The following is a 12,385-nucleotide window of genomic DNA, read 5'->3' as shown; positions in this document are numbered from 1 at the left end:
AATTCACTCATGATCACTCTCGCAGTGCTTGCTTCCTAAAGCCACCTTGGGGTCTGCTTTGTTGTCATTGCTCTCCTTGCACTGGCAGTTCCTTCCATCTTTTCTCTCTTTCTTTTATTTAAAAGAGTATTCCCGGCTGGGCGTGGTGGCTCACACCTATAATCCCAGCACTTTGGGAGGCCGAGGCAGGTGGATCACCTGAGGTCAGGAGTTTGGACCAGTCTGGCCAACATGGTGAAACCTCATCTCTACTAAAAATATAAAAATTAGCCAGGTGTGATGGCAGGTGCCTGCAATCTCAGCTACTCAGAAGGCTGAGGCAGGAGAATTGCTGGAACCTAGGAGGCAGAGGTTACAGTGAGCCAAGATCGCACCATTGCACTCCAGCCCGGGCGACAACAGTGAGACTCAATCTTGGAAAAAAAAAGAAAAAAAAGAGTGTTCCCAAAGCAAAACAACAAGTTCAAAAAGATTGCCATAGTCAAGGACAGGTCATAAAGGTTTCAAACGAAGATGTCAGATGAAGAAAATGTAACAAATAAATTAGATACAAGTGGATTCAAAATTTTATAGATAAGAGGTAGTCAGAATGCCCCCCGAGTTGTGTGATTGCCCTAATCCTGGAAACCTGTGACTGTGTTATATGATCTGGCAAAGGGACTTTGAAGGTTATATTAGTTAGGGTTCTCTAGAGGGGCAGAACCAATAGGATATATGTGTATACGAAAGTGAGTTTATTTGGGAGAAATGGCTCACATGATTACAAGGCAAAGTCTCCTAATAGACTGTCTGTAAGTGGGGAAAAGAGAAGCCAGTAAGTGGTTCAGTTGGAGGCCGAAAGCCTCAAAACCAGGGAAGCCAGTAGTGCAGCTTTAGTCTGTGATTGAAGGGCTGAGAACCCCCGAGAAGCTGCTGGTGCAAGTCCCAAAGGCAGAAGAACCTGCAGTCTGATGTCCAAGGGCAGGAGGAGTGGAAGCAACTGTCCAGCATGGTAAGAAGGCAGCCAGCCAGTCTCACTTTCTTCTCTCTGCTTTGTTCTAGCCATGCTGGCATCCTGTTGGATGGTGCTCACCCACAAGGAGGGTGGGTCTTCCTCTCCCCGTCTGTGACTCAAATGTCCTTCTCCTCTGGCAACACCCTCACAGACACACCCGGAAACAATACTTTACCAGTTATCCAGGCATCCTTCAATCCAGTCAAGTTGACACCTAATATTAACCATCATACAGATTAATTAGAGATAAATTAAAATAGAGAGGTTATCCTAAATTATTTATGTGGGCCCAATCTAATTGCATGAGCCCTTAAAAGCAGAGTACTCTCTCTGGCTGGAATTAGAGAGAAGCAGCAGAAGGAAAAAAATCAGAGGGATGAAAAATGTGGGAGACACTTGACCCCATCAGTCTGTTGCTGGAGGGGGTCAAATGGAAAGTAGGAGAAGAAATGTGGGCAGCCTCTGAGAGCAAAGATCAGCCCCTGGATGACGGTCAGCACAGAAACAGGAGCCTCAGCGCTCAACCACAAGGTAGTGAATTGAACAATCCACCTAAATGAACTTTGGAGAGGATTCTTCTCCACAGCATCCAATCAGGAACACAGCCCTCCTGACATCTTAATTTGGGTTTTGTGGAATCCAAAGAAGAGAAAGCCTACCCAGACGTCCAACCTACAGAAGCTGTGAGATAAAAAATTGGGGGTTGTTTTAAGCCATTACATTTGTGGTAATTTGTTTTGGCAGCATAGAAAAGTAACATATAGAGATATGGATTCTAATCAGCTAGTTTTAACACTAAAGGTTAAAACCTACTTAGGATGGCCTTTTCTCAACTTTTACTTTCTTTTTATCAGGAGGGTTTAGTCAAGACAAAAGAAACCATTGCAGGTATTTCAAGCAGGAAGGATTTAACACAACATACTAGGCACTTTATAAACAGAAAACAAACACAAGGGTTGAGGAAACAGTCAGGAAAACTGCCTCACAAAATATGGAAGTTGAAAGACTCACAGGGAATCACTATGGATGATCTCAGTTATCTGTGGCATCACAATGAGTGATCATCAGGAGAATGTCTGGAAGCCACTGGTAAAATTTCGTTTCTGTGGTATTCCTGCCTTGCCCTGCAGGAAGAATAATAATAACTTCTTCCTCTGTTCTGCTTTCTAAATCTCATGTGACTGCCTCTCACTGGTGGAAGCTAACTCAGATCCCAGCCTTCCAGCCCCTGTACTACAGAGAAGAGCACAGAAGGAGAAATATGGCCCCGAGTGGCTAGCATATTCCTCTATCTCATTGTTTCCATTGCATCGATACCCATAGGCAGAAAATTAAGTAAGGGAAAAAAAAAGGCAAGAAAAGAAAAGGAACACCAGCCACCAAAGTACTTAGCAGTTTCAGATTCAGACATTTACAAAGTGAAATTGCAAAAGAGTTTCAATTCTTCTTTGCAAGCTCTGTTCTACCTGGATGAGTGCCATTACTCTAGGTGTCAGGATATTTGTTCTGTGTTTATACAGAATCATGGAATGCTAGCAGCTATACCTTAATTCTTTCCTTTTCAATTTTGTTCTTTTTACAAAGGAATGGAAAGTCTGTTGAGGTTACTGAATACTTCAAGTCAAGATAGCTAGTTAGTAACTAAACAGGGTTAAAGTCTTTTGAAGTATTTCTCATTTCCCAACTTAGTGTCAAGTTTTACAAAGAGTCTGATATTACTTGCAGACTAACAAGTCAGCCTGCTACTGTTTTGTGGATACTGGCAGAAGACACAAGACTCTTGGGTCAGAGACAAAGGACTTCAGTACTCATGGGACAACAGTGGCCAGAGCAGATACTATACACACTGTAGATTTGCATCACAGTCAAGGAACAGTAAGTTTGAATAATTAACTGTTTTTTCAGCAAGTGGAAGCAAGCTTGCTCTTTGTCTGGTGAGACACCTTACGTCAATCCTCAAAGTTGCTCACTGCAAATATAAATCTCAGCAATGGCCCAGCTAAACGGCCTTGCATTCTTGGCATATCAGCAAGAATATGCAGCTGAAGGACAAAGGCAAACTGCGTCTCCCGACACCCACCAAGAAAGGGAAGACTAGAGGATATGCAGGAATTCACTGTTATAACTAAAAGTATTTCATATTTACTACAGGCAAAATAGTATATTTAATATATATGTACATGCTATTCTATTTCTGAAATTTGTCTACAAGTCTGCATGTTGTTATAGTTCACTTTTCACTACCATATAGCATTGCATTAGGTGAATATGTAACAATTTATTAATCCATTCTTATGCTGAACAGTTGAGCTGATTTGCAGTCTTTTTCCATTATGCTACTATAAATATTTTTGCATATATTTCCTGCTACCTATGTTTAGAAGTTTCCCTAGAGTATTTGATTAGGTGTGAAATTACTTGATTATCGAGGCTAAAAATAACTATGTATTTATTCACAATTTGTGTTTTCTTGCCTGTGAATTCCCCATTCATATCCTTTGCCCATTTTTTGATTGGGTTGCTTGTCTTTTTAAATGTATTAAGAGTTCATAATTTCATCATGGATTCGTAGTTAAAACCAAATCTCTTAGTAATAGAAAGTAACATTTTTAATTCCCCATCTGCCCAAATTGTGGGGGATATCTATAAAAAGACTTTAATTTCTTGAGGCCAGGAGTTTGAAGCCAGCCTGGGCAATATAGCAAGAATCCATCCCCAAAAGACAAAAAAGAATCCTATAATTTCTAATATTATTTTAACGGCAATATAATAAAATCATTTTCTTTAAAGGGACCAAACAAGGATGCTCTCTGTATCATGGTTTCTATTAACTATTGTATTGGAAGTCTTACCCATATCAATAAGGCAAAAAATTGAAATAAGATATAAGGAGATAGAAAGTAGAAAGAAAATGGTCATTAGTCACAGATGATATAATTCCTAATTATAAAAGCCAAAATTATTTGTGGAAAAATTATTAGAAATGGAAAGATGAATCACATTTGTAGTTTTTTTATTTGTTTTGTTTTTCTATGAGGCCACTTCTGTGTGTATTTGATGATCTTTTATTGTGATCTCTCATGGTTGGCTGGTTTTAATCTGTGGACAATCTGGAGGCCTAAGTTGACAATTCTTTCCTCCAGTGAGTATTTATATTTGCTTCTCACTGCAGTCAGGGACCACCACAGATCCGGGACCACTTTAGTTACCTTCAGGGTTTCAGGTTAGAACCTGAATCACTGATTAAGCTCCTTGAAGTGATTGCTGGCAGGAGGCTTAATTTTCTTTTTGCAATGCTGACGTTGATTTTGCCTTCAGACAACACATTCCTTACACGTCAGCTTACATTTAACGTGCTGGTTGCAGTTGCAGCTTTTTTTTTTTTTTTTTTCCCAGGGAGAAGGTAGTGGTGATAAGAGATTTTTCTTACTTCCTATTAGCTCAGCAACATGTTAAAAATTATGTTTTATACAGAATCTAATTGCTTTGTATTGGAAGGGATTTTTAAAAAACATTGTTTTTCATTTGGCCCCATTGTTTTTTTAAAAGTCACCCTTACAGTTTGAAATTTCTTGTTTTGCGGAGTATCAAAAATCAAGGTGTGGCCAGCACTCTGGTTTCCTCCTGTATGTCCATTTTTCCATTTCTTCCTAATAACAGAACCCCAATTTTATTCTGGGTTGCAGTGTCCAGCTAAAATAAATCTCCATTTGCCAGTCTTTCTGGCAGCTAGGCATGCTCATGTAACTCAATTCTGGTCAATTATCTGAGGCCAGAGTCATTTGGTTGAAGATTGGGGAAAACTTCTTGGCAGAGGTTGACTTTGTTTTTGTGTGTCCTTTTGTCCTTTCTTCCCTTCCTCAATTTTCTTACTTAAAAGGTTAGTTAACTGTGATTATGATTGAGAGCATGGTAAAGGATCCCAAAGACTTCAGTAGTAAAGTTCTTGCCTCACTATCCTTGTCTTGGACTTCTTGTACATGAAAGAAAAACCACCTTGTTGAATCCATCATTAATTAAGTTTTCAGTTACATATAGTTGGATGCATTTTCTGCCTATTTGGTATCTGATTTTGATGTAATGTTTAATCAGTGTCTAAATATCTTTAAGTAGGTTTTAGGAAAAAACCACAGTAGCAAATCACATTTATTTTTTCTGTTTGGTAATTTAAACATATAACCACATAGCCACTTTATTGTGGCTAATTACAGAAGCAGATGGTATTAGATGCACCTATGCTTGCTATTTCAAGAAAACTTTATTGAAGCTATAATTTGATCTCATTCCAAGAGAAATGAAAATATAATTTAAGTCAATAATTATTATCTGATAGTATTTTTCATGATGAACACATCTTACACTCCCAGTTAGAAAATGATCTGATTCAATTTATAATAATGCCCTATTATTTCTTCCAGGTACAACCATTAGTTTACTTTAATTCATATCATATTGAGTCTGTTTGAAAAGCACTAAGGGTTATTTATACATTGTTTTTCCACTTGTTGCTAAGAAGGAAAGTAATAGAATTGACTATCCCTTAACTATTTCATTTATTTTAACTTACTTTGATTTTTTTTGGAGGTCTGGTAACTATTGTCATCCAGATGGCCATACTGGATAAAACTTACTTTCTATATTCAAAATTAACAGTAAATGACTTTTCAGGTTTGGAAGATAGGGCTGTTTGACTTTGCTGTATAATCTTTACCGTCAATATTTTAATCAACTGGAAAAACCTCATTCCATCTCAAGTTCTATCCTCAGGCAGAGTTGTAATAATCATTCCTAAAGTGAAAGAAAGAATTTAATAGAAGAATAGAATTTAATTAAAAGAAATAAATAGAACAGGAAACTAGAAAAAAGTGGATGCTTTCTCCACTTTGAGTTGAGGCTTCACAGGATAACCTTGAACTACTCAATCTGATTTAAATGTCTCACTTAAGTGCTTCCAGAGTTCCAGGTGCTACCGAGACAATATCTCACTGAATAATCTGGAGGACCCACTGGAGACCACTGGATGACTATAGGCTCAAGGAGCAGGCAGGCAGGACTAAAAGGTAAATAGGAGGCTAAACCATGAGCAGGGGGCTATGGATCTCCAAGAGCCAGGTAGCAACAAAAGGAACTTAGCACTTAATGTTTCTCATGTGCCAGGCACTGTGCTGAGTGTTTTATATGTATTTTCATACTTAATCCTCTCAGTAAACCTAGGAAGAAGGGACTTAGTAACTGCAGACCGAAGACATCAAACTTTATGGATACTCTTGAGCCTCTTCAGCTTCCTCTTATCTGTTCTTATTCTACTGCAGAATACAGCAGTGAAGACCTTCAAATCAAACTAAACACATGCTTGAAGGTGGGCTCGTGGGTAGGAATTTTCTTGTGGTGTTTTTTAATCTTTGCTTTTTCCCACCCTACTTAGATACAAAGGCAACACAGAAAACTATTCCTACCAGCTTCTTCTGTGTGGCAACATTTTTTTCTAACCTTGTTTCTGCACCGAAGCTATTGTCCACTGTTTGTCCCAGCTTTATGCAAGAGTCTCCAACCCAGCTTCCTACTCTTCTTGGCCACAGGACCTGTGTCTCCAGCTGTACTGGTCCATTCTAACACTGCTATAAAGAACTACTTGAAACTAGGTAATTTATAAAGAAAAGAGGTTTAATTGTCTCACAGTTCCACAGGCTGTACAGGAGGTCTCAGGAAACACATAATCATGGCGGAGGGATGAAAGGGAAGCAGGCACAATCTTCACATGGCGGAGTGGGAGAGAGAGAGAGTGAAGGGGGGAAGTGCTACACACTTTTTTTTTCCTTTTTTTTTTTGAGATGGAGTCTCACTCTGTCGCCCAGGTTGGAGGGTTGTGGGATGATCTTGGCTCATTGCAACCTCCACCTCCTGGGTTCAAGCGATTCTCCTGCGTCAGCCTCCCAAGTAGCTGGGATTACAGGCTTGCACCACCTTGCCCAGTTAATTTTTTGTATTTTTAGTAGAGATGGGGTTTCATCATGATGGCCAAGCTGGTCTTGAGCTCCTGACCTCAAGTGATCCGCCCACCTCGGCCTCCCAAAGTGCTAGGATTACAGGCGTGAGCCACCACGCCCACCACGTTGTTAAACACACGTTTAAACAATCAGATCTCATGAGAACTCACTCACTATCATGAGAACAGCAAGGGGGAAATCCGCCCCCATGATCCAATCACCTCTCTCCTCCAACATTGGGAATTACAATTCAACATGAGATTTGGGTGAGAACACAGAGCCAAGCCATATTACCAGTGTACAAATTTCTCAGTAGAATCCAAGTTCTAGTTCACTGGGGAGTTTCAGATGGTACCAGCCAAATGCCAGCTCCAGAGCTTGCTTACTGTGTGGATTCCTACTTTCTCAGTCTTTCTGGTCTCCTTGAACTTTTATCACTTTCCTGCCAGTTTAGTCATGCACTCGAAAATGTCTTTGATCTGTTTGCTTTTGTTTTGTTTTATGCAGTGTTATGTGTGCTCTATTGTTACAGAATTTCTCCAGATATCTTACCAGAAATAGAGATCTGGACTTTACTGAGGAAAAGTACTTGACAGATAATTCGGAGGTCATATTACAAAGGTTTAGTGATTAGATTGATAGGTTAGAGAGATGAAAGTGTCTGGATTGACTCCCAGATTTCTGGCTTCAGCAGATGAATTAGTGCCGTTTGTTCATTGAGCTAAGACACCAAGGAAGAGGCATCAGTTTTGGGGGAATGATGGTGAATTCAGTTTTGAAAACCCAGTTTGATAACAGATAAAACTAATTTTCAGCTTTCTATTTGTAAAGTGAAGAAATATGTACTTTACAATAGAGTTTTTATTGATATTAAATGTAATAATGAATGTGAAAACCTTAGTAATATATAAAGGGCTATGCAGGTATTGGACACTTAGAAATCCTTCTCCTACCCTCAAAGCTAATTGGTAAAAAGAGGTAATCAGAGTCTTCCTTATGACACATAGGTCCAGTGGATAATAGGGTGTGAGAACTAGGATAAAAAGGAAAACTAAGTTGCTAGACAGTTATGAGCAATATAAAGTTTTCCCAAAATATACAAACCATTTGTTAAAAGATCATTTATCTGTCTAAACATGTGATGCTTTAAAAGTACTGAGGTGAAATCTATTATGCAGTTATTTTATGAGCCACAATTATTATATGTGGAATGCTCAAAAGATGGACAACATAGGTGTCTGGATTTAGGAAGTACTTTTATGAGCTAGAAGTTTTTTTTTTTTTTTTGAGTTTTTTTTTGAGTTTTTTTTTTTTTGAGACGGAGTCTCGCCCAGGCTGGAGTGCAGTGGCCGGATCTCAGCTCACTGCAAGCTCCGCCTCCCAAGTTTACGCCATTCTCCTGCCTCAGCCTCCCTAGTAGCTGGGACTACAGGCGACCGCCACCTCGCCCGGCTAGTTTTTTTGTGTGTGTGTGTGTGTTTTTTTTTTTTTTTTAGTAGAGACGGGGATTCACCGCCTTAGTCAGGATGGTCTCGATCTCCTGACCTCATGATCCGCCCGTCTCGGCCTCCCAAAGTGCTGGGATTACAGGCTTGAGCCACCGCGCCCGGCCGAGCTAGAAGTTTTTAAAAAATTTTATTGTGGCAAGAATGCTTAACAGAAGGGCTACCCTCTAAACAGATTTTTAAGTGCACAGCACAGTATTGTTATCTCTAGGCACAATGCTGTAGGTCTCTAGAACTTATTTATCTTGTGTAACTGAATTTTTTTTGCCGATTAGCACCTCTCCATTTCCCCCCTACTGCCGGACCCTGGCAACCACCATTCCACTCTGCTCCTGTGAATTTGACTATTTTAGATACTCACATATGAGTGGAATCTTGTAGTATTTGTCCTGTGTCTGGCTTATTTCCCTTAGCATAATGTTCTTAAGTGTTCTTCAGGTTGTTGTGTATGACAGGAATTCTTTATTTGATTTAATAAAAGGAAGAAATTCCTCCTTTTTAGAGGCTGATAAATATTGCATTATAAGTGTATACACACACACACACACAGCAGATAACATTAGAAAAGGAATTTTTATTTGCAGAAATAAACAAACTTTAATTCCTGAAAGAAAGCCAAACTGAGATACATGTAAATGGGCAAGTGAAAGAGCCCTGCGTTCCGGAGCTCTCCAAAATGTCCCGGAACATTTATGTGCTGCCAATAGGTCACAAGTGTGGCTGGACCTGAGTCAGGACCCAGAAATGAAAAAAATCCTCTTGCTTCTAAAAATAATATGTGAGAAGTGCCGGTTAAGTAAAGAATACTTTTCCAAAAGATAAATGAATAAAGATTTTACCTTTCCACAAAAAGAAAAAAATGAAAAGGGGAAGAAAATTACAGAGTCACCTTCCGTAATAAACAGACCTGTCCTGTTTTTCCCTGTGTGACCTGTAAGTATTATTTTCTACTTATGTCACAGCAAATAAGTGTTTCAGAAGAACTGCTATAGATGGCTTATTTTAAGGCTTTCATCCATACTTTCCTGCCTCTATTTTAATATTTCTCTTAAAACCTTGTAGCAAAATGCAATATGCATAAATTACATAAATTATAATACAGATTGATGAAGGGTCACAGATTGAACACAGTCATCATAAGTAGGATATTTTCATTACCTTGTACTCTAGAAACCCTGCTTGTGAACCTTTGAAGTCACTACCTTCACCCAAAGGTAACCTCCATGCTAACTTCTAATCTGATTAATTTTGACTACATTTAAACTTTATTTAATTAAATCATGGTGTTCTTTTTTTCTTTGTGAGATTTGTTTGCTTAACATTATTTTAGTGACATTCATCCATAGTTACGTGAGATTGTAGTTTGTACATTCTTGTTACTGTATAATATTAATATTTTATTATATGAATATGTCACCATTCATTCATTCTCCTGTTAAGGGATAATTGGGTTGTTTATAGTTTTGGAGATGTTGCAAATAATGCTACCATAAACACTATTTTACATATATTTTATTTTATTTTATTTCATTTCATTTGAGATGGAGTTCTGCTCTTGTTGCCCAGGCTGGAGTGCAATGGCAGGATCTCGGCTCACTGCAAACTCAGCCTCCCTGGTGGTTCAAGCAATTCTCCTTCCTCAGTCTTTCAAGTAGCTGGGATTGCAGGCACCTGCCACCACACCCAGCTAATTTTTGTATTTTCAGTAGAGATGGGTTTCACCATGTTGGCCAGGCTAGTCTTGAACTCCTGACCTCAGGTGATCTGCCTGCCTCGACCTCCCAAAGTGCTGGGATTACAGGCGTGAGCCACCATGCCTGGCCTATTTTACATATATTGTAGTAAATACAGGTATGCATTTTGGATATATATCCTTTAACACATGTGGCTAAATAATTTTCAAAGTGGTAGTCCATTTACATCCCCCAAAACTGGATGAGAGTTCCAGTTACTCCACATCTTTACCAATAAACACTTGGTCACTGGTATTGCCAGTCTTTTAATCTTAGTCATTCTGGTGGCTGTTGAGGATTATTTATATATATGTTTTAAAATTAGTATTGTTCTGAAAACTAAAAGTATGGCTAACACTCCACATCATCAATCTTTTCTTCCCTCTCCAGAGGTAACCATAATCTGAAGTTAGTAACATTTCCAGCATTTTTGGTGTATATATATATCCATAAATAATGTATACAACTGATTTTTGCTTTACAATTTTACATATGTGGCATTCCAATTTGATTTTTCACCAAATATCTCCCCCAAATTTAGGAATTAGTCCATATTGATACTTATAAAGTCTACGAATTCAGTACTTAATTCAGTACTGGGCCTATTCATCTGCTTCTTCTGAAAAGTATTCAGAATAGTATTGTTCTGGAAACTAAAAGTATGGCTAACACTCCACATCATCAATCTTTTCTTCCCTCTCCAGAGGTAACCATAATCTGAAGTTAGTAACATTTCCGGGCATCTTTTGGTACTTTTACAAGGTGTGTATATGTATATAGCCATAAATAATGTATACAACTGATTTTTGCTTTACAATTTTACATATGTAGCATTCCAATTTGATTTTTCACCAAATATCTCCTCCAAATTTAGGAATTAGTCCATATTGATACTTATAAAGTCTATGAATTTTAATTGCTATTAAATAGATAGCATGCAATTTGTCCCGTTTCCTAATAAAAGGTTGCTTAAAAAATTGTGCTATGGTATCATTGTATATTTGTATGCAAATTTCTTATGGTAGAGACCCAGAAGGATGATGGTTGAATCTTTAATTTTGCACATATTTACGTTTACTTAACATTGCCATGTGCTTCTCCTAAACAGGTTTAACATTTATACTCCCAGTAGAATTACTTAAAATTTGTTTCTCCACCTTTCACCAATACTTTGATCTGCCAGGCTTTTACATTTTGGACAGTCTTTTGGGTGTCATTTATTCTGTATATAACTCTTTTGTCAGTTACATGGGTGTCAAAATTCATTCCTCTCATTTTCATTTACCTTTTTACTTTATAATGTCTTTAGTCATCCTGAAGTTTTTAAATTTTATTAAATTCATTGTTCATTAAATTTTTGGGGGTTTTTTTGTGTCTTAAGAAATCATTCTACTTTAATATCATAAAGGCATTCTCCCATGTTTTCTTATAATAGTTTTATTTTTGCTTTGTATATTTAGGTCTTTCCACCTGGAACTTATTAAATATGTGCTGTTAATAGGGATCTAATTTTATCTTCCTCCATATGGATCGCCAATAGTTTTTGCCTCATTTATTGAATAATACCCGTCTTCTTACTGATGCTAATGCAACCCGTACCATTTGCCAAATATCCAAATGTATGTGAGTCTGTATCTAGGCTTTCTATTCAGTTACATTTGTCTATTTGCTGACACCTGAAACTATGCAATATTGTTTTAATTACTAGAGCTTTATAATAAATAAAAGTATCCTTCTGCTTGTATAACTAAAATGGTCTGGGCTTTTCAATTCTTTAATTATTCTTATGAATTTTAGAGAGCAATTAACCAAATTCCATTAAAAAATCTGTATGAGGATTTGATTTGAATTGCCTTGCATTTATAGAATATTTCAGTTCCTTATAATTTTCATACCCCAAATTGCTTATTATAATTTTGTTGTTTTATATAGACAATGTTTTAGATTGACCCTATATATTAAATAAATTGATTATTATTACTTTTTGTATCCCCTCCTGCCTTTTAAATTCCATTTTCATCTTGTGAAGACCGTCCTTTGAAATTCTTTCACTGAGTATCTGTGAATAGTAAAGGTTCTCTGTCTTTGTCAGAATAGTTATTTTGCCATCACTCTTGGTAGTGAATACTGGCAGGCACTACCCGGATCCGTCTTCCTCAATGAAAG

Source organism: Macaca nemestrina, chromosome 3 (genome assembly GCF_043159975.1).
Source record: "Macaca nemestrina isolate mMacNem1 chromosome 3, mMacNem.hap1, whole genome shotgun sequence".
In the NCBI taxonomy this organism is placed as follows: domain Eukaryota; kingdom Metazoa; phylum Chordata; class Mammalia; order Primates; family Cercopithecidae; genus Macaca; species Macaca nemestrina.
This window is presented reverse-complemented; position numbering follows the sequence as displayed.